Below are 21231 nucleotides of genomic sequence, written 5' to 3'. Positions count from 1 at the left end.
CACTCGTGTAAGTGCTTATAAAGTGCAATTGTGTAGGATTCAGTAGTTGTAACTGTATTGTCCATCTGCATGGGTGTCATGAAGTTCACCACTTCTGTCTTAAGAAGCATGAAGTTGGCTTTGGAGAAATTTTTTACCGTGGTTTCCTTAATGACAGGTGGGGGCAGGATATGGATATCTAGGGTGATTAGCTTATGGTCAGATCGGATCAATGAGGCGTTGACTTCAGGTGTGGAACACCAGTCATTCATGTTGGTAATGACTAGATCTAGGATATTGCTGCCCCTGGTGGGGATGTGGATAAGTTGATCCAGGGCATTGGAGTTTATGAATTCCAGAAAGCGTTGAGCAAAGGAGGTGGTACACAAGTCGTTTTCCCAGTTATGGTGGGGTAGTTGAAATCGACCATTATTAGGGTGTTTGGTTAAACCCTAATATTTTCCAGTACATCATCAAGAAAAGAGGAGTGGGAATCCTGGGTAATTGTGGGGGATCTGTAGCAAGCTACAATTTGGATTGCAGTTTTGCCCACAGTTAGTTACACTTGGATAACCTCAAATGCATTATGTTGAGAAACTAGCCTGGAGGTGTGGATATCCTTAATGAATATGGACACACCCCCACCTTTGGTGTTCCGGTCCAGGTTACATGCCCGAAAAGTGTGGTGTGAGTTATAGCCTGGTAGTGCCGGGGTGCTCTCTTGAGCCTTGAACCAGGTTTTAGTCACTGCACAGATATCGATGTTCTCCATTTTAAGGAGTGCCTCGAGTGAGTGCATTTTGAGATTTAGACTTCTAGCATTGAGTAGCATCACCCTAAGTTTTTACTTGCCTGTTCCTGTTGCGGTGGTGAATTTGTCATTTGAACCTTGCCTAAAAAAAGCACTATGGGGGCAGCAAGAACCTTAGCCAGCATCTGGAATCCCAGGAGTGACAGGTGCAGGCCATCTCTGGCAAAGCATCATGGTCTGTCAACCATGTCATCCAAGGCAGACAGATACTGGATCCCTTTAGAATGACACCAGAAGCTTAGCCAATTGTTGAAGTCAATCATTTTGTCCTTGTACTGCGTTATCATTCTGGGCGATGGTAGGATGCTACTCAGGGCTGGGGTAATATCTGCCTGGGCTACAAGATCGGAGAGCTCTTCCATGTCTCTTTTCATGTAGTTCAGGGAGGTACAGCTCAGGTCGTTCACACCAACATGGACAATGACAGAGTCATATTTGTACTTGTTGTGGAGTCACCTGAGTGCGAGGGTTATGTGGCGGATCCTGGCACCCGACAGGCAGCTGACAGTAACCTTCTCCTTGTTTAGCCTGGTGAGTGGGACATTGGTGTGCCTGACTATAGAGTCACCTATGACTAGTGTGATGAGTACGTTGTTTTGCTTTATTGGCTGTAGTTGAGTGGCACACTGGGTCTGCCGGCTATGTGTCATTTGAGTTGTTTTGGGGGGGGGGGGGGTGGAGGTTGCTTGCATTTCTGCTTTGGAGGTCTCTGTTGCTTGAGCAGATTATTATTGAGAGCCTCCGCGAATGTTTTTGTGTTTCTATGTGTGGATTTTGGTGGTGTAGATTTAGTGAGACTATGTGATGAGTGTGGCGTGATGCAAGTGTTTACCTTCTCCTCTTGACTGTCAAATTCAGTCTTGGTTGGAGAGAGCTTTACCTCCAGTTTGGCTAGATAAGTGCACCTCTCACAGGTTGTAGTGTTGGGTGGTAGGAGGAGAGGGTTGTCTGTGTACATGAGGCAATTTCTAAATTGCCCCAAGATGCCCAGATTCATCAGATAGACAGGAGAGAACACTGTGAGCTGACCCTTGGACATGCCTGAATAAAAGAATAATTTCCTCTAGATAAGTGAGGAAAGCGAGTACAAGAGCTGTTTTTCTCTAAGCAAGTGAGGAAAGTATGTAGCAAAACTGTTTTCCTCTAGGTAATGAGGAAGGCTGAGTGATGTAGTAATTAGTAGCTTATTTAGTGCTTACAACAAATTCTGAACAAGTGCTGATCACGAATAAGCAAATTCAAGTGCTAAAACGAAGAATCTGTAACTGGACTAAACTTGTTACAGGAAAAGGGGGAAATGAAGTGCAAATGCGGGCTTTTAAATCAGAAAGTTGAGAGAGATGGAAAAAGTGCCCAAACGGCCAATAACTACAATTTCTGTGTCAGAACCACTCCTTATGTGGTAGATAGGTTACCTAGTGCTTACCACTCCCACTGATAAGCTAGAAGGCTTCCCTCATACACAGAGAGCTTGGAGGGGGGGGGGGGGCTCAGAAGCTTACATACAGTCCTGGATACAGCAAATCTCAATCTGGACAACACTAGTTACAGGAAAGGTAGGAAACAGGCTTAGATTTTTTTTATTTATACAGAAAGGTACCTAAAACAGCAGTAAAATCAATTCAAATGCGATGCAAGCTAGCACACTTGAGTATGTAGCAATGTTAGACAAAACAGTTTAAAAAATGCAATTAAATTAAAAATGATTGAAAACAAGAGCAGAAGGAGTCTATTAGGTAGAAACAGGTAAAGAGATGGGAATGGGTGGAGTGTCCCAGATCAAATGTAAAGTGGCGGCAGGCAACTGCAAAAGCCTCCAAATTTAAACAAGACAAGAATAGGGATGTTGAGTAGGGGAAAAACAATACCTTCAGCAGAGATCTGAAAAACTATAAAGTGAAGCAAAAATAACAGTGCACAACTCTGAAGTCAGACAGCAATGATATAAAATTAGTCAAGCAACAATTAACAGTACACAATTCTGAAGTGCCAGAAAAATATACCTACCTCTGTATATCTCCAGATAGTTTGAAGAGCACCCTGTCAGGACACAGAAAGGCTCCGGCAATGATATGCAGGCTGTTACTAAAAGGGTCTAATTTTATGCAAGTAATCCTTGAGATAGTCAGATAAGACACAGGATGTAAAACCAGTTATACCAACATAAGACACAGAGAAATAGGGGGAGGTGGGGAAAATCACCTTCAGCAGAGATTTGAAAATCTATACAGTAAAGCAAAAATAACAGTGCACAACTCTGAAGTCAGCCAGCAATGATATAAAGTTAGTCAAGCAACAATTAACAGTACACAACTCTGAAGTGCCAAAAATATACTTAGCTCTGTATATCTATAGATAGTTTGAGGAGCACTCTGTCAGGACACAGGAAGGCTCCAGCAATGATATGCAGGCTGTTGCTACCAGGGTCTAATTAATGCAAGTAATCCTTGAGATAGTCAGATAACACATAGGATGTAAAACTAGTTATACCAACTTAAGACACAGAGAAATAGGAGGAGGTGAGGGAAAACACCTTGAGAAAGACCTGAAAAACTATACAGTGAAGCAAAAATAACACTGCACAACTTTGACGTCAGCCAGCAATGATATAAAATTAGTCAAGCAACAATTAACAGTAAACAACTCTGAAGTGCCAGAAAAATATACTTAGCTCTGTATATCTCCAGATAGTTTGAAGAGCATTCTGTCTGGACACAGGAAGGCTCTAGAAATGATATGCAGGCTGTTACTAACAGGGTCTAATTTTACGCAAGTAATCCTTGAGATAGTCAGATAACACACAGGAAGTGTAACAAGTTATACCAAATTAAGACACAGAGAAATAGGGGGAGGTGGGGGGAAACACCTTCAGCAGAGATCAGAAAAACTATACAGTGAAGCAAAAATAATAGTGCACAACTCAGAAGTCAGCCAGCAATTATATAAAATTAGTCAAGCAACAATTAAATGTACACAACTCTGAAGTGCCAGAAAAATATACTTAACTCTGTATATCTCCAGATAGTTTGCAGAGCACTCTGTCAAGACACGGGAAGGCTCCAGCAATGATATGCAGGCTGTTACTAACAGGGTCTACTTAATGCAAGTAATCCTTGAGATAGTCAGAAAACACACAGGATGTAAAACCAGTTATACCAACTTAAGACACAGAGAAATAGGAGGAGGTGAGGGAAAACACATTCAGAAAGATCTGAAAAACTATACAGTGAACCAAAAATAACACTGCACAACTATGAAGTCAAACAGCAATGATATAAAATTAGTCAAGCAAAAATTAACAGTGCACAATTCTGAAGTGCCAGAAAAATATACCTAGCTCTGTATATCTCCAGATAGTTTGAAGAGCACTCAGTCAGGACACAGGAAGGCTCCAGCAATTATATGCACACTGTTACTAACAGGGTCTAATTTTATGCAAGTAATACTTGAGATAGTCAGAAAACACACAGGAAGTGTAACCAGTTATACCAACTTAAGACACAGAGAAAAAAGGGGGGGGGACACCTTCAGCAGAGATCTGAAAAACTATACAGTGAAGCAAAAATAACAGTGCACAACTCTGACATCAGCCAGCAATGATATAAAATGAGTCAAGCAACAATTAACAGTAAACAACTCTGAAGTGCCAGAAAAATATACCTAGCTCTGTATATCTCCAGATAGATTGAAGAGCACTCTGTCAGGACACTGGAAGGCTCTAGCAATGATATACAGGCTGTTACTAACAGGGTCCAATTTCACGCAAGTAATCCTTGAGTCAGTCAGATAACACACAGGAAGTGTAACCAGTTATACCAACTTAAGACACAGAGAAATGGGGGGGGGGGTTGGGAAAAACACCTTCAGCAGAGATCTGAAAAATTATACAGTGAAGCAAAAATAACAGTGCAGAACTCTGACATCAGCCAGCAATGATATAAAATTAGTCAAGCAACAATTAACAGTACACAACTCTGAAGTACCAGAAAAATATAGTTAGCTCTGTATATCTCCAGATAGTTTGAAGAGCACTCAGTCAGGACAGAGGAAGGCTCCAGCAATGATATGCAGGCTGTTACTAACAGGGTCTAATTTTATGTAAGTAATCCTTGAGATAGTCAGATAACACAAAGGATGTAAAAGCAGTTATACTAACTTAAGACACAGATAAATAGGGGGGGGTTGGGAAAAACACCTTCAGCAGAGATCTGAAAAATTATTCAGTGAAGCAAAAATAACACTGCACAACTCTGACGTCAGCCAGCAATGATATAAAATTAGTCAAGCAACAATTAACAGTAAACAACTCTGAAGTGCCAGAAAAATATACTTAGCTCTGTATATCTCCAGATAGTTTGAAGACCACTCTGTCAGGACACTCGAAGGCTCTAGCAATGATATGCAGGCTGTTACTAACAGGGTCAAATTTCATGCAAGTAATCCTTGAGATAGTCAGATAACACACAGGAAGTGTAACCAGTTATACCAACTTAAGACACAGAGGAATAGGGGGAGGTGGGGGGAAGCACCTTCAGCAGAGATCAGAAAAAACTATACAGTGAAGCAAAAATAACAGTCCACACCTCAGAAGTCAGCCAGCAATTATATAAAATTAGTCAAGCAACAATTAACTGTACACAACTCTGAAGTGCCAGAAAAATATACTTAGCTCTGTATATCTCCAGATATTTTGATGAGCACTGTTAGGAGACAGGAAGGCTCCAGCAATGATATGCAGGCTGTTACTAACAGGGTCTAATTTCATGCAAGTAATCCTTGAGATAGTCATATAACACACAGAATGTTAAACCAGTTATACCAAATTAAGACACAGAGAAATAGGGGGACTTGGGGAAAAACACCTTCAGGAGAGATCTGAAAAACTATGCAGTGAAGCAAAAATAACAGTGCACAACTCTGAAGTCAGCCAGCAATGATATAAAATTAGTCAAGCAACAATTAACAGCACACAACTCTGAAGTGCCAGAAAAATATACTTAACTCTGTATATCTTCAGATCGTTTGCAGAGCACTCTGTCAAGACACAGGAAGGCTCCAGCAATGATATGCAGGCTGTTACTAACAGGGTCTAATTTTATGCAAGTAATCCTTGAGATAGTCAGATAACACAAAGGATGTAAAAGCAGTTATACCAACTTAAGACTCAGAGAAATAGAGGGAGGTGGGGAAAAACACATTCAGCAGAGATCTGAAAAATGATACAGTGAAGCAAAAAAACAGTGCACAACTCTGAAGTCAGCCAGCAATGATATAGAATAAGTCAAGCAAGAATTAACAGCACATAACTCTGAAGTACCAGAAAAATATAGTTAGCTCTGTATTTCTCCAGATAGTTTGAAGAGCACTCAGTCAGGACACAGGAAGGCTCCAGCAATGATATGCAGGCTGTTACTAACAGGGTATAATTTTATGTAAGTAATCCTTGAGATAGTCAGATAACACAAAGGATGTAAAAGCAGTTATACTAATTTAAGACACAGAGAAATAGGGGGGATTGGGAAAAACACCTTCAGCAGAGATCTGAAAAACTATACAGTGAAGCAAAAATAACAGTGCACAACTCTGACATCAGCCAGCAATGATATAAAATTAGTCAAGCAACAATTAACAGTACACAACTCTGAAGAGCCAGAAAAATATACTTAGCTCTGTATATCTATAGATAGTTTGCGGAGCACTCTGTCAGGACACAGGAAGGCTCCAGCAATGATATGCAGGCTGTTGCTACCAGGGTCTAATTAATGCAAGTAATCCTTGAGATAGTCAGATAACACATAGGATGTAAAACTAGTTATACCAACTTAAGACACAGAGAAATAGGAGGAGGTGAGGAAAACACCTTGAGAAAGACCTGAAAAACTATACAGTGAAGCAAAAATAACACTGCACAACTCTGACGTCAGCCAGCAATGATATAAAATTAGTCAAGCAACAATTAACAGTAAACAACTCTGAAGTGCCAGAAAAATATACTTAGCTCTGTATATCTATAGATAGTTTGAAGAGCATTCTGTCAGGACACAGGAAGGCTCTAGCAATGATATGCAGGCTGTTACTAACAGGGTCTAATTTCCATAAGTAATCCTTGAGATAGTCAGATAACACACAGGACGTTTAACGAGTTATACCAACTTAAGACACAGAGAAATAGGGGGATGTGGGGGGAAACACCTTCAGCAGAGATCAGAAAAACTATACAGTGAAGCAAAAATAATAGTGCACAACTCAGAAGTCAGCCAGCAATTATATAAAATTAGTCAAGCAACAATTAACTGTACACAACTCTGAAGTGCCAGAAAAATATACTTAGCTCTGTATATCTCCAGGTAGTATGAAGAGCACTTTGTCAGGAGACAGGAAGGCTCCAGCAATGATATGCAGGCTGTTACTAACAGGGTCTAATTTCATGCAAGTAATCCTTGAGATGGTCATATAACACACAGGATGTTAAACCAGTTATACCAACTTAAGACACAGAGAAATAGGAGGAGGTGGGGAAAAACGCCTTCAGGAGAGATCTGAAAAACTATGCAGTGAAGCAAAAATAACAGTGCACAATTCTGAAGTCAGCCAGCAATGATATAAAATGAGTCAAGCAACAATTAACAGTACATAATTCTGAAGTGCCAGAAAAATATACTTAACTCTGTATATCTCCAGATAGTTTGCAGAGCACACTGTCAAGACACAGGAAGGCTCCAGCAATGATATGCAGGCTGTTACTAACAGGGTCTAATTTCATGCAAGTAATCCTTGAGATAGTCAGATAACACACAGGATGTAAAACCAGTTATACCACCTTAAAACACAGAGAAATAGAGGGAGGTGGGGAAAAACACATTCAGCAGAGATCTGAAAAACGATACAGTGAAGCTAAAAAACAGTGCATCATTCTGAAGTCAGCCAGCAATGATATAAAATTAGTCAAGCAACAATTAACAGTACACAACTCTGAAGTGCCAGAAAAATATATTTAGCTCTGTATATATCCAGATAGTTTGAGGAGCACTCTGTCAGGACACAGGAAGGCTCCAGCAATGATATGCAGGCTGTTACTAACAGGGTCTAATTTTATGCAAGTAATCCTTGAGATAGTCAGATAACACAAAGGATGTAAAAGCAGTTATACCAACTTAAGACTCAGAGAAATAGAGGGAGGTGGGGAAAAACACATTCAGCAGAGATCTGAAAAATGATACAGTGAAGCAAAAAAACAGTGCACAACTCTGAAGTCAGCCAGCAATGATATAGAATAAGTCAAGCAAGAATTAACAGTACATAACTCTGAAGTACCAGAAAAATATAGTTAGCTCTGTATTTCTCCAGATAGTTTGAAGAGCACTCAGTCAGGACACAGGAAGGCTCCAGCAATGATATGCAGGCTGTTACTAACAGGGTCTAATTTTATGTAAGTAATCCTTGAGATAGTCAGATAACACAAAGGATGTAAAAGCAGTTATACTAATTTAAGACACAGAGAAATAGGGGGGATTGGGAAAAACACCTTCAGCAGAGATCTGAAAAACTATACAGTGAAGCAAAAATAACAGTGCACAACTCTGACATCAGCCAGCAATGATATAAAATTAGTCAAGCAACAATTAACAGTACACAACTCTGAAGAGCCAGAAAAAATATACTTAGCTCTGTATATCTATAGATAGTTTGAGGAGCACTCTGTCAGGACACAGGAAGGCTCCAGCAATGATATGCAGGCTGTTGCTAACAGGGTCTAATTAATGCAAGTAATCCTTGAGATAGTCAGATAACACATAGGATGTAAAACTAGTTATACCAACTTAAGACACAGAGAAATAGGAGGAGGTGAGGGAAAACACCTTGAGAAAGACCTGAAAAACTATACAGTGAAGCAAAAATAACACTGCACAACTCTGACGTCAGCCAGCAATGATATAAAATTAGTCAAGCAACAATTAACAGTAAACAACTCTGAAGTGCCAGAAAAATATACTTAGCTCTGTATATCTATAGATAGTTTGAAGAGCATTCTGTCAGGACACAGGAAGGCTCTAGCAATGATATGCAGGCTGTTACTAACAGGGTCTAATTTCACGCAAGTAATCCTTGAGATAGTCAGATAACACACAGGAAGTTTAACGAGTTATACCAACTTAAGACACAGAGAAATAGGGGGATGTGGGGGGAAACACCTTCAGCAGAGATCAGAAAAACTATACAGTGAAGCAAAAATAATAGTGCACAACTCAGAAGTCAGCCAGCAATTATATAAAATTAGTCAAGCAACAATTAACTGTACACAACTCTGAAGTGCCAGAAAAATATACTTAGCTCTGTATATCTCCAGATAGTATGAAGAGCACTCTGTCAGGAGACAGGAAGGCTCCAGCAATGATATGCAGGCTGTTACTAACAGGATCTAATTTTATGTAAATAATCCTTGAGATTGTCATATAACACACAGGATATAAAACCAGTTATACCAACTTAAGACACAGAGAAATAGGAGGAGGTGGAAAAAACACCTTCAGCAGGGATTTGAAAAACTATACAGTCAAGCAAGAATAACAGCGCACAACTCTGAAGTCAGCCAGCAATGATATAAAATTAGTCAAGCAACAATTAACAGTACACAACTCTGAAGTGCCAGAAAAATATATTTAGCTCTGTATATATCCAGATAGTTTGAGGAGCACTCTGTCAGGACACAGGAAGGCTCCAGGAATAATATGCAGGCTGTTACTTACAGGGTCTAATTTTAGGCAAGTAATCCTTGGGATAGTCAGATAACACAAAGGATGTAAAAGCAGTTATACTAACTTAAGACACAGAGAAATAGGGCAGGTTGGGAAAAACACCTTCAGCAGAGATCTGAAAAACTATACAGTGAAGCAAAACAACAGTGCACAACTCTGAAGTCAGCCAGCAATGATATAAAATTAGTCAAGCAACAATTAACAGTACACAACTCTGAAGTACCAGAAAAATATATTTAGCTCTGTATATCTCCAGATAGTTTGAAGAGCACTCTGTCAGGACACAGGAAGGCTCCAGCAATGATATGCAGGCTGTTACTAACAGGGTCTAATTTTATGCAAGTAATCCTTGAGATAGTCAGATAACACAAAGGATGTAAAAGCAGTTATACTAACTTAAGACACAGAGAAATAGGGGAGGTTGGGAAAAACACCTTCAGCAGAGATCTGAAAAACTATACAGTGAAGCAAAAATAACAGTGCACAACTCTGAAGTCAGCCAGCAATGATATAAAATTAGTCAAGCAACAATTAACAGTACACAACTCTGAAGTGCCAGAAAAAATATATTTAGCTCTGTATATCTATAGATAGTTTGAGGAGCACTCTGTCAGAACACAGGAAGGCTCCAGCAATGATATGCAGGCTGTTACTAACAGGGTCTAATTTCATGCAAGTAATCCTTGAGATAGTCAGATAACACACAGGATGTAAAACCAGTTATACCAACTTAAGACACAGAGAAATAGGAGGAGGTGGGGAAAAACACCTTCAGCAGAGATCTGAAAAACTATACAGTGAAGCAAAAATAACAGTGCACAACTCTGACATCAGCCAGCAATGATATAAAATTAGTCAAGCAACAATTAACAGTACACAACTCTGAAGTGCCAGAAAAATATACTTAGCTCTGTATATCTATAGATAGTTTGAGGAGCACTCTGTCAGGACACAGGAAGGCTCCAGCAATGATATGCAGGCTGTTGCTAACAGAGTCTAATTAATGCAAGTAATCCTTGAGATAGTCAGATAACACACAGGATGTAAAACCAGTTATACCAACTTAAGACACAGAGAAATAGGAGGAGGGGGAAAACACCTTCAGCAGAGATCAGAGAAACTATACAGTGAAGCAAAAATAATAGTGCACAACTGAGAAGTCAGCCAGCAATTATATAAAATTAGTCAAGCAACAATTAACAGTGCACAATTCTGAAATGCCAGAAACATGTACCTATCTCTGTATATCTATAGATAGTTTGAGGAAGAACGCTCTGTCAAGACACAGGAAGGCTCCAGCAATGATACGCAGGCTGTTACTAACAGGGTCTAATTTTATGCAAGTAATCTTTCAGATAGTCAGATAATACCCCGGATGTAAAACCAGTTATACCAACTTAAGACACAGAGAAATAGGGGGAGGTGGGAAAAAACACATTCAGCAGAGATCTAAAAAACTATACAGTGAAGCAAAAATAACACTGCTCAACTCTGATGTCAGCCAGCAATGATATAAAATTAGTCAAGAAACAATTAACAGTAAACAACTTTGAAGTGCCAGAAAAATATACTTAGCTCTGTATATCTCCAGATAGTTTGAAGAGCACTCTGTCAGGACACTCGAAGGCTCTAGCAATGATATGCAGGCTGTTACTAACAGGGTCTAATTTCACGCAAGTAATCCTTGAGATAGTCAGATACTACACAGGAAGTGTAACCAGTTATACCAACTTAAGACACAGAGAAATAGGGGGAGGTGGGGGGAAACACCTTCAGCAGAGATCAGAAAAACTATACAGTGAAGCAGAAATAACAGTCCACACCTCAGAAGTCAGCCAGCAATTATATAAAATTAGTCAAGCAACAATTAACTGTACACAACTCTGAAGTGCCAGAAAAATATACTTAGCTCTGTATATCTCCAGATAGTTTGAAGAGCACTCTGTCAGGAGACAGGAAGGCTCCAGCAATGATATGCAGGCTGTTACTAACAGGGTCTAATTTCATGCAAGTAATCCTTGAGATAGTCATATAACAAACAGGATGTTAAACCAGTTATACCAACTTAAGACACAGAGAAATAGGGGTAGGTGGGGAAAAACACCTTCAGGAGAGATCTGAAAAACTATGCAGTGAAGCAAAAATAACAGTGCACAACTCTGAAGTCAGCCAGCAATGATATAAAATTAGTCAAGCAACAATTAACAGTACACAACTCTGAATTGCCAGAAAAATATATTTTACTCTGTATATCTTCAGATAGTTTGCAGAGCACTCTGTCAAGACACAGGAAGGCTCCAGCAATGATATGCAGGCTGTTACTAACAGGGTCTAATTTTATGCAAGTAATCCTTGAGATAGTCAGATAACACAAAGGATGTAAAAGCAGTTATACCAACTTAAGACACAGAGAAATAGAGGGAGGTGGGGAAAAACACATTCAGCAGAGATCTGAAAAACGATACAGTGAAGCAAAAAAAACAGTGCTCAACTCTGAAGTCAGCCAGCAATGATATAGAATAAGTCAAGCAACAATTAACAGTACACAACTCTGAAGAACCAGAAAAATATAGTTAGCTCTGTATATCTCCAGATAGTTTGAAGAGCACTCAGTCAGGACACAGGAAGGCTCCAGCAATGATATCCAGGCTGTTACTAACAGGGTTTAATTTTATGTAAGTAATCCTTGAGATAGTCAGATAAACACACAGGATGTAAAACCAGTTATACCCACTTAAGACACAGACAAATAGGGGGAGGAGGGGGGAAACACCTTCAGCAGAGATCAGAGAAACTATGCAGTGAAGCAAAAATAATAGTGCACAACTGAGAGGTCAGCCAGCAATTATATAAAATTAGTCAAGCAACAATTAACAGTGCACAATTCTGAAATGCCAGAAACATATACCTAGCTCTGTATATCTATACGTAGTTTGGGGAAGAACGCTCTGTCAAGACATAGGAAGGCTCCAGCAATGATACGCAGGCTGTTACTAACAGGGTCTAATTTTATGCAAGTAATCTTTCAGATAGTCAGATAATACCCAGGATGTAAAACCAGTTATACCAACTTAAGACACAGAGAAATAGGGGGAGGTGGGAAAAAACACATTCAGCAGAGATCTGAAAAACTATACAGTGAAGCAAAAATAACAGTGCACAACTCTGAAGTCAACCAGCAATGATATAAAATTAATCAAGCAAATATTAAAAGTACACAACCCTGAAGTGCCAGAAAAATATACTTAGCTCTTTATATATCCAGATAATTTGAAGAGCCCTCTGTCAGGACACAGGAAGGCTCCAGCAATTATATGCAGGCTGTTACTAACAGTGTCTAATTTATGCAAGTAATCCTTGAGATAGTCAGATAACACACAGAATATAAAACCAGTTATACCAACTTAAGACACAGAGAAATAGGAGGAGCTGTGGGAAAAAACCTCCAGCAAAGATCTGAAAAACTATACAGTGAAGCCAAAATAACAGTGCATGACTCTGAAGTCAGCCAGCAATGATATAAAAGTAATCAAGCAAAAATTAACAGTACACAACTCTGAAGTGGCAGAAAAATATACTTAACTCTGTATATCTCCAGATATTTTGAAGAGCACTCTGTCAAGACACAGTGAGGCTCCAGCAATGATATATAGGCTGTTGCTAACAGGGTCTAATTTATGCATGTAATCCTTGAGATAGTCAGATAACACACAGGATGTAAAACCAGTTATAACAACTTAAGACACAGAGAAATAGGAGGAGGTGAGGGAAAACACCTTCAGCAGAGATGTGAAAAACTATACAGTGAAGCAAAAATAACAGTGCACAACTCTGAAGTCACCCAGCAATGACATAAAATTACTTAAGCAACAATTAACAGTACACAACTCTGAAGTGCCAGAAAAATATAGTTACCTCTGTATATCTCCATATAGTTTGAAGAGCACTCTGTCAGGACACAGGAAGGCTCCAGCAATGATATGCAGACTGTTACTAACAGGCTTTAATTCTAAGCAAGTAATCCTTGAGATAGTCAGATAACACACAGGATGTAAAACCAGTTATAACAATTTAAGACACAGATTAATAAAGGGAGGTGGGGAAAAACACCTTCCGGACAGATCTGAAAAACTATACAGTGAACTAGAAATAACATTGCACAACTCTGAAGTCAGCCAGCAATGATATAAAATTAGTCAAGCAACAATTAACAGTATACAATTCTGAAGTGCCAAAAAAATATACCTAGCTCTGTATATCTCCAGATAGTTTGAAGACCGCTCAATCAGGACACAGGAAGGCTCCAGCAGTGATATGCAAGCTGTCACTAACAGGGTCTAATTTTATGCAAGTAATCCTTGAGATAATCAGATAACACACAGGAAATGAAACCAGTTATGCCAACTTAATACACAGAGAAATAGGGGGAGGTGGGGGGAAACACCTTCAGCACAGATCTGAAAAACTATACAGTATAGCAAAAATAACAGTGCACAACTCTGACATCAGCCAGCAATGATATTAAATTAGTCAAGCAACAATTAACAGTACACAACTCTTAAGAGCCAGAGAAACATACTTAGCTCTGTATATCTCTAGATAGTTTGAACAGCATTCTGTCAGGACACAGGAAGGCTCCAGCAATGATATGCAGGCTGTTGCTAACAGGGTCTAATTCATGCAAGTAATCCTTGAGATAGTCAGATAACACACAGGATGTAAAACCAGTTATACCAACTTAAGACACAGAGAAATAGGGGGCGGCGGGGAAGATGCCTTCAGGAGAGATCTGAAAAACTATACAGTGAAGCAAAAATAACAGTGCACAAACCTGAAGTCAGCCAGCAATGATATAAAATTAGTCAAGCAACAATTAACAGTACAGAACTCTGAAGTGCGAGAAAAATTACTTAACTCTGTATATCTCCAGATCAAGGGAGCCCGCAGAATTTTTTGCAGGGGGGTGCAAACCCAAGCCCCGCCCACACAGCCCCACCCCTCTGCTGCCCGCGCCCACACGGCCCCACCCACGCAGCCATTCCAGTGTCCCATTACTTGGCTATTTTTCCTCATTTGTCATAGACACTGTTCAAATCTTTCAGTGTGCATACTGTTTTATGCTTTACTTCTACAATGGTTACAGATATTTGGATTTCATTTACAACTTTTATTTAAAATTATATAGCACAAACACTGATAGACATTTACTAAACCTAAACAAAGCAATAGTTTTACAATGAAAAGAGGATTAGCATTAAAACTTCTCTACCTTTGAAACCCACATTCACCGAAACAACATTGAGACCCGCATTCAAAGAAAATGCATCTGGCCAGTGGCAGGGTAAGTTTACCATTGGGCTGTTTTCAAATCATAGGCTCCTTGCACACATTTTTAGAACCATGCAAAAGTTATTTGATTCACCTTCCTGACTGTATTAATTATACTATATAATAATTGAATTATATCCCTTGTATAATACAGCACCACTTGTTAGAGTGTGTTTTAAATTTATAGTTCTGAACATTTTTCCTTTAAGCAATGAAGCAAATCATATGAACCAATAATGACAACCTGCCCAATTCAGAACATTTCAACCATAAAGGGCCACTCTGCTCAAACTTCTGTCATACAATCCATCAATATCAATTAATATGCAGAATCTTTGCAGAAGTTAAACTCATCTGAATAATTCCACATTGAGATCTGAAACCAGTGAAGAAGTTTTTGCTAGAAAACAACTTTATATTTCAGTGTTTCATCTACAAATTCAATGCCTGCTGCCCTTGAAGAATAAATTGCCTACGTTATATTTAAAAAAATGGTAAGCTGGTATATTGCAATAGGGAATGGGTGGCAAGCTGAAAAACAAGTTCATAGTTATTAGGCATCTCATCCAAAGGAGGACATACACCCCCTTAAAATACAAATCTACATGTTGCGGGAGTAGAACCTATAGCTCTCTGTATCAAGATGCAAGTATGCTACCTGCTGTGCTGCTATACCACAATAGTGATACCATTTACTAAACAAAACAGTTGCACATTTTAAGCAGGCTTAGCATGAGCAGCAGTAAAACTCTCTTCTGTTGAAGCTCACAATTCCTTGAAAATGCACTTGAAAATAAATTCCACCTGCTAACTCTAGGACATTTCACTCTCTCTAACACACACCTCAACCTCTAAGTGCAAGAAATCTGGACAAAGCCTAAAATTAATAGGAGCAGATTATAAATATTGCTCTCATGAACTTAGAACATTGCTAGAATAACAGGATTTATGTTAGTATGCATTTTTCTAAAGGATATGACATCTAAAACTCAAATGTCTGTCATTATTTAGCAACTTCAATGCTTTTTAGGAGGAATATGGGGCAAAAATCTGGACATTCTCCAAAAACCTGGACAGCTGAGGGGTATGCTTCTTCCTTCTTATACATACATACAGACACACACACACACCATACCTCTCAATCTGTTAACACAAGAAATCTGGACAAAGCCTGTTATAATGTTAGGGATAAAGGCCCACAACTAGGGACACATTTGAAAGTTGCTAGAATAAAAGGATTTGTGTTAGAATGAAGTTTCTGAATGATATAAAGTCTGAAACTGAAATGCATGTCATTATTTATTAACCAACTATATTCAGAAATATACATATACATCCAAATGCAGATATCAGGCTAACTTGATTGTATTTTCAATTGACCTTTTAATCTCATTTTCTTGAAGTAGAATCATTCCTTCCTCTAACCTGGGAAGAGAACCACCTTATTTTGTCTAACCAAGACTTGTGCAAGATGCTTGAAGTCATTTTACCAGCTCCTCTTATTTTTTGTTACAGCGATTAGCTGAAACCTTTATGACCCTCACAGAGTTATCTAGCTTAATTTCAAAAGGGCTTTTTGTATCCATCTATGCAGGGAAATGTTTGGATCAGCTATACAACCTGAATCATTCCAGCTGTATCATATGGGTCTTTACCCATCACCATCTTTCATGAAAAATGACCAGATGCATCTACTCTATATCATTCTTTTCTTGTTTCCCTGTTTGCAGTTTATCTTCCCTTTAATAATCCCCCAGCATCCCTCCCATGTTTCACATACCATTCACACTATAACTATAAAATGTTTTAATCTGCTCCCTAACAACATTTTGTACTTTTGCAGATTCAGTCTTTAATGTTCCAGTAATTGCTACCTCTGAATGGTAAATCACACAGACATGGGTGTCATGTTTGTTTTTTCATTTCCTTATATTCATTTCCTGAAAGATCTTCTCAGCTTCCTCCACAGAGAAAATGGTACTTCCTTTCATTTTTGTTTTGTTGATTAGTTTTATGTACTAATCCGTCATCAGTATAATAGCTGACTTGATCTTCCCCTAATACTCTCTTACCTTGTCTTTTAGATTATGTGCTGGTTCTTCATTTAGGCACTGTATCAGTCTGATAAATTGGGATTACTTGAAGGTAATCCAAGTTTTGAGATAGCTAGACACTAAAGTAACCCAGCACAAACGAGGTCACAAAGTTGTGCCATCCAAGGGTGTAGCCTTGTACTCTACTGAGTACATTTTTTTCTGAGCATCACATCATGTTTTTTTTTTTATATGTCACATGTCTACAGCTATCTAAATGAATGTCTTTAACAGTAAGTACAATATTGCTAATTTAAACACAATATTTTAATAGTTTTGGGGGGACAGCTGAAAATATCACATACATTTATTAAGTGATTGGGGGAGGCAGCATTTTGAGTAACATGTCCATTTTTAAGTGATAGGTGTCCAAGGGGGGGTAGCACTAACAGCTTCTGAGCACAAAATGGAATTTGCTTGCTACACCCCTGGTGACTTCATTACATTTTTCAGAAATGGTTGTCACTATCTTGGTAGAAATGCTATTAACAGAGGTTTGCTGGAGGGCTAGATTCCTGACCAGGGACTCCCCATACTCTGGAATAGACTGCCCATACATATCAAGCAGAGTGCCTCCTTGGCCCTCTTCAAAAGGAACCTTGACGACTGGATGGGAGATAGGAAATTTACCCCGGGGATCACATCAGTTGCCCTACTAGACATGGGTCCAGGGAAGTAAATATTGTGGGAAGAAATAGCCAGGGAATTATTATGGCTAGGCTTGTACAGGTCCTAGGGCCAATAGCCTAGTACCAACCTTTGAATCTATGACTGATAATCTTGTCTGCTGGCATTTCAGCAAATGTAGTATTTGAGCACAAAGCTGCTTTTCTTTGCTGAAATGTAACAGATAGCTTGTGGGGTATGTTGTATAGTGTTGTGTGTGGTTTGTGGTATCCCTGTGTGGGAGTTTTTCCTTCATTACTAACTGCTCCATTACTCTCAGGTCTCCGTTTTGGCCATATTTCCCTCTATCACTAGATCTGACAATCTCAGGGGTAATTATGGTAAATAGTGACATGCAGGAAGATGCACTTTGTTGCATGGGGAAGCTGGAGCTTAAGATCCCCATAAAAAATGACTTTTGGCAAATGTAGTCATTTTCTATAAGACTGATTTAATTTCTGTTGCATTTTGCAGTGTTTCTTTTCATGTGGTTGGTTATGGTAATTTGGCATTTCAGCAGTGTTTATTTTCCTTTTTAGAAATACATTTTTACAAAAGAAAGTATAAGCATTGATGCCAAAATATGTAGACATCCTCAGGCTCATTTGGATCCTACTCTCTCTTGCTGCTTTGACACACTATGCTAAGATCTCCACAAAGCTGAATAACCAAATACATTTTGGCTTTCTATACCACATTGAGTCAACTGAATGAGGTTCCTTCTGCTCAAGTTTAAGTCTCTGGCATTGAACTCCATGATTACTAAATCAATGGTAGTGATTCCCTTGCTCTGCAAACATTCCTTCCTTTATGCTTGTGTGACCATGGAGTTGAGAGAGAGATAAAGCTGAAGGAGTGTGACAACCCTCAACAGGACCAATAATCAAGGAACCTCAATCCTCACCACTGGCAACAGTGGGGGATGTTCAGTGACAGGATGACAGGTACACACACAGTATTTCCAGATGCAGCTCTCTGCATAAAGTGCAATTTCCCTTATGAGCACACAGCGACCACAGCCAGTCCGGGGCTGGTTTCTCTCTCTCTTTCTCCAGTTCTCCAATAAGACTGCCCACTGGCACAGCTATAGAGTTAAGTTCTCAGCTAAGTGACCAAGCCAATACCTCCAGCACCCTGTCTGTCCAACCAGTGTTTGTGTCCCTGCCCAAGTAGCTGACACACACACACACACACACACACACACACACACACACACACACACACACACACCTGGGAAAGCCTGGCACAGGTTTATTAGCTATGCCTCCGTCTGCCCAGACTATAAGGTAGTGATCACTGCCACCAGTTACTCCTCAACAGCTACTTTAAGGCCCTTAAAGGGTGTCCAATCTTACTGTGTAATATTAATATAATTACAAATGGTAATTTGACCAAGAGCAAGGCTATTAGAAGTAGCCCACACAGTGTCACCAAATAAATATGCAAGTACTCTCAAAACTTAAATATCTCTACACAGATCAGCCACAATAAAAGGTTAAATATATTTAATAATAAATAATAAGAGAACAAGACAATACTAAATATGTATTCATAGTGACATCAGAGTTCACAACCACAGGAAATATTTAAAATACCATTGCAGTACAGGCTCACACAAATAAAGAAAAACATCTAAACTAAGCTTTATTATATACCTGACTATATCAAAGAGAGTTATACTGTTCCCTAGAAACATACTTGATTAGATCAAGGCAGATGTTGTAAATGTTTTTTCTTGTTGTTGTCAAGTCCAAGACAGAATACAGAATGCTCTGTCTCACTAAGAGACTTCTCAAATTAATATCTAAAATATTACTGCTGAGATAGCTTGCAGAATGATATAATTTCTGGTCATCTGACTTCTAGTTCCCAGGCCAAAACCCCATTGCTGAAGCTGGCAATATTTACCATCTAATTGTGAAAATATACAGACAAAGGGCTTTTCCTCAGATCTTTGGCAGATGCTGGAAGTTATAAAACAATTGCATTCCTTCATGCTTCAAAAGTAGCAATTAGGTCACTCCAAGGACAATACAGAAATCTTCCTAGTACTGACCTTGTGTAACTAGCTGCATTGAAAACTTGAGAGATAGCCTCTTTATTGCATCCTATAAAGTAATTTAATTTCAGATATTTTTCTAAAGTTTGCTGGACTGAGGTTAATCTTCCAGTTTCCTCTGTTAAGTATATACTTTTAAACAGTTACAATAGTGAGGTACATTTCTGTTCTCTTCCAGTAGGGCACACTGTGGTTACATTTCAAACACAGCACTCTGCAAATTCCTTTTCAACATGTCTGTACAAGCAGTTTGATATACACATGACATACAGTTTTAATACATTTGTAACACAAGCATCTTGTATAAACCATTTCGATATTCAGCAATGACATATAATTATTTATTAAATTAGAGCTAACTGTGCTGGAATTATCTCCTTTTGTCAAAAGCAGATTCTCCCCACACCCCTATCAAATGGGGATTCAGGGTACTTTGTGCTATAAAATGTTTTTTTTCCCCACTGGGCTGAGGTCCCAACAAATTATATTCAGTGAGCAAGTTGGAACCTGATGACACACAGATGGACTGTAATCTCCTTACACATTTTGCTACAGCTGTCATTCAGAGTTATTTCATCCTATTCAGAGTCTATTAGCTACTTCCCCATCTAACTGTAGCAGTCTCTCTTATAAATGGGTTTTAATCTCTCTTCATCCATTTTGCAACAGTTATGAATATTATCACACAATCTGGCAGACAACTAAATGCTTCCTTATTTCTCTCCCACTGTGATGTAGGCAAATATTTATATATGTAGTTTTGTAGTCCCTTTTTCATCTTGTGTCTTTCCTCCAGCAACCAACTTACCAAGTCTGAGATTCTACTGAACCAGATCTGAGATTGCAAAACTTATCTCATATTTATTTTAAAATCACATCAGCAGTATCTCTTAATTTTTATTAAAGCATACAACAGTACATGTGTGGCTTAAATATGCTGCCCAATTTCTTTTATTCATTTTTAATTGAAGGCATACTATGTTAAAATATATAAGTGCAATGTCTACAGTGCCTTGATCATGCATGGAAGCTATCTTATGTCTTAGCCTTTTCATCTGGATACCAAATAAATAAATAAATTGTGAACCACAAAGAAATAGCAGCATATGATGGACTGGGCACCCATATGGGCTGGCTTTTTCTTTGCAGTCATTGTTTGCCAGGATCAGTCCAGCAAGACTCTGAACTAAAAGAAAGTGAGCATAGAAGAGGGATAGCTGGATTACCGTCAATACCTAGTTCTGAAATGTTCTTCTCCTTGTAAGATAACCACTCTAGAAATAATCCTTTTGTGTGAATTATATTACTAATTGTTTCAATCTTAACCAGTGGGGATAATCAAACATTAATTTTCTTCTAAATGTTTCTGTAGCAAAGGTGTTACAGTTCATGTTGCATATATTCAAGTCACTGCTACAACACTCCTCTCTCTGTCTCTCTCCTTGGTTTGCATTTTTAAAATGATGTATTCTTTTCATATTTCTCTTATATTAGGGGACCTTAAAAATAAACCTGCTATTTACATTATCCCATCCTCCC

General features: G+C 38.8%; 1 protein-coding gene across 1 annotated transcript in view; it reads right to left on the bottom strand.

The window, feature by feature from the left end:
• ROM1 (retinal outer segment membrane protein 1) overlaps window positions 1–21231 on the bottom strand; it is a 189567-nt gene that overhangs the window by 12147 nt on the left and 156189 nt on the right. The gene's annotated exons all lie outside the window — the stretch shown is intronic.

The sequence above is a fragment of the Protopterus annectens genome, chromosome 6.part1 (assembly GCF_019279795.1).
Source record: "Protopterus annectens isolate FY-2018-M chromosome 6.part1, PAN1.0, whole genome shotgun sequence".
In the NCBI taxonomy this organism is placed as follows: domain Eukaryota; kingdom Metazoa; phylum Chordata; order Ceratodontiformes; family Protopteridae; genus Protopterus; species Protopterus annectens.
This window is presented reverse-complemented; position numbering and strand designations above follow the sequence as displayed.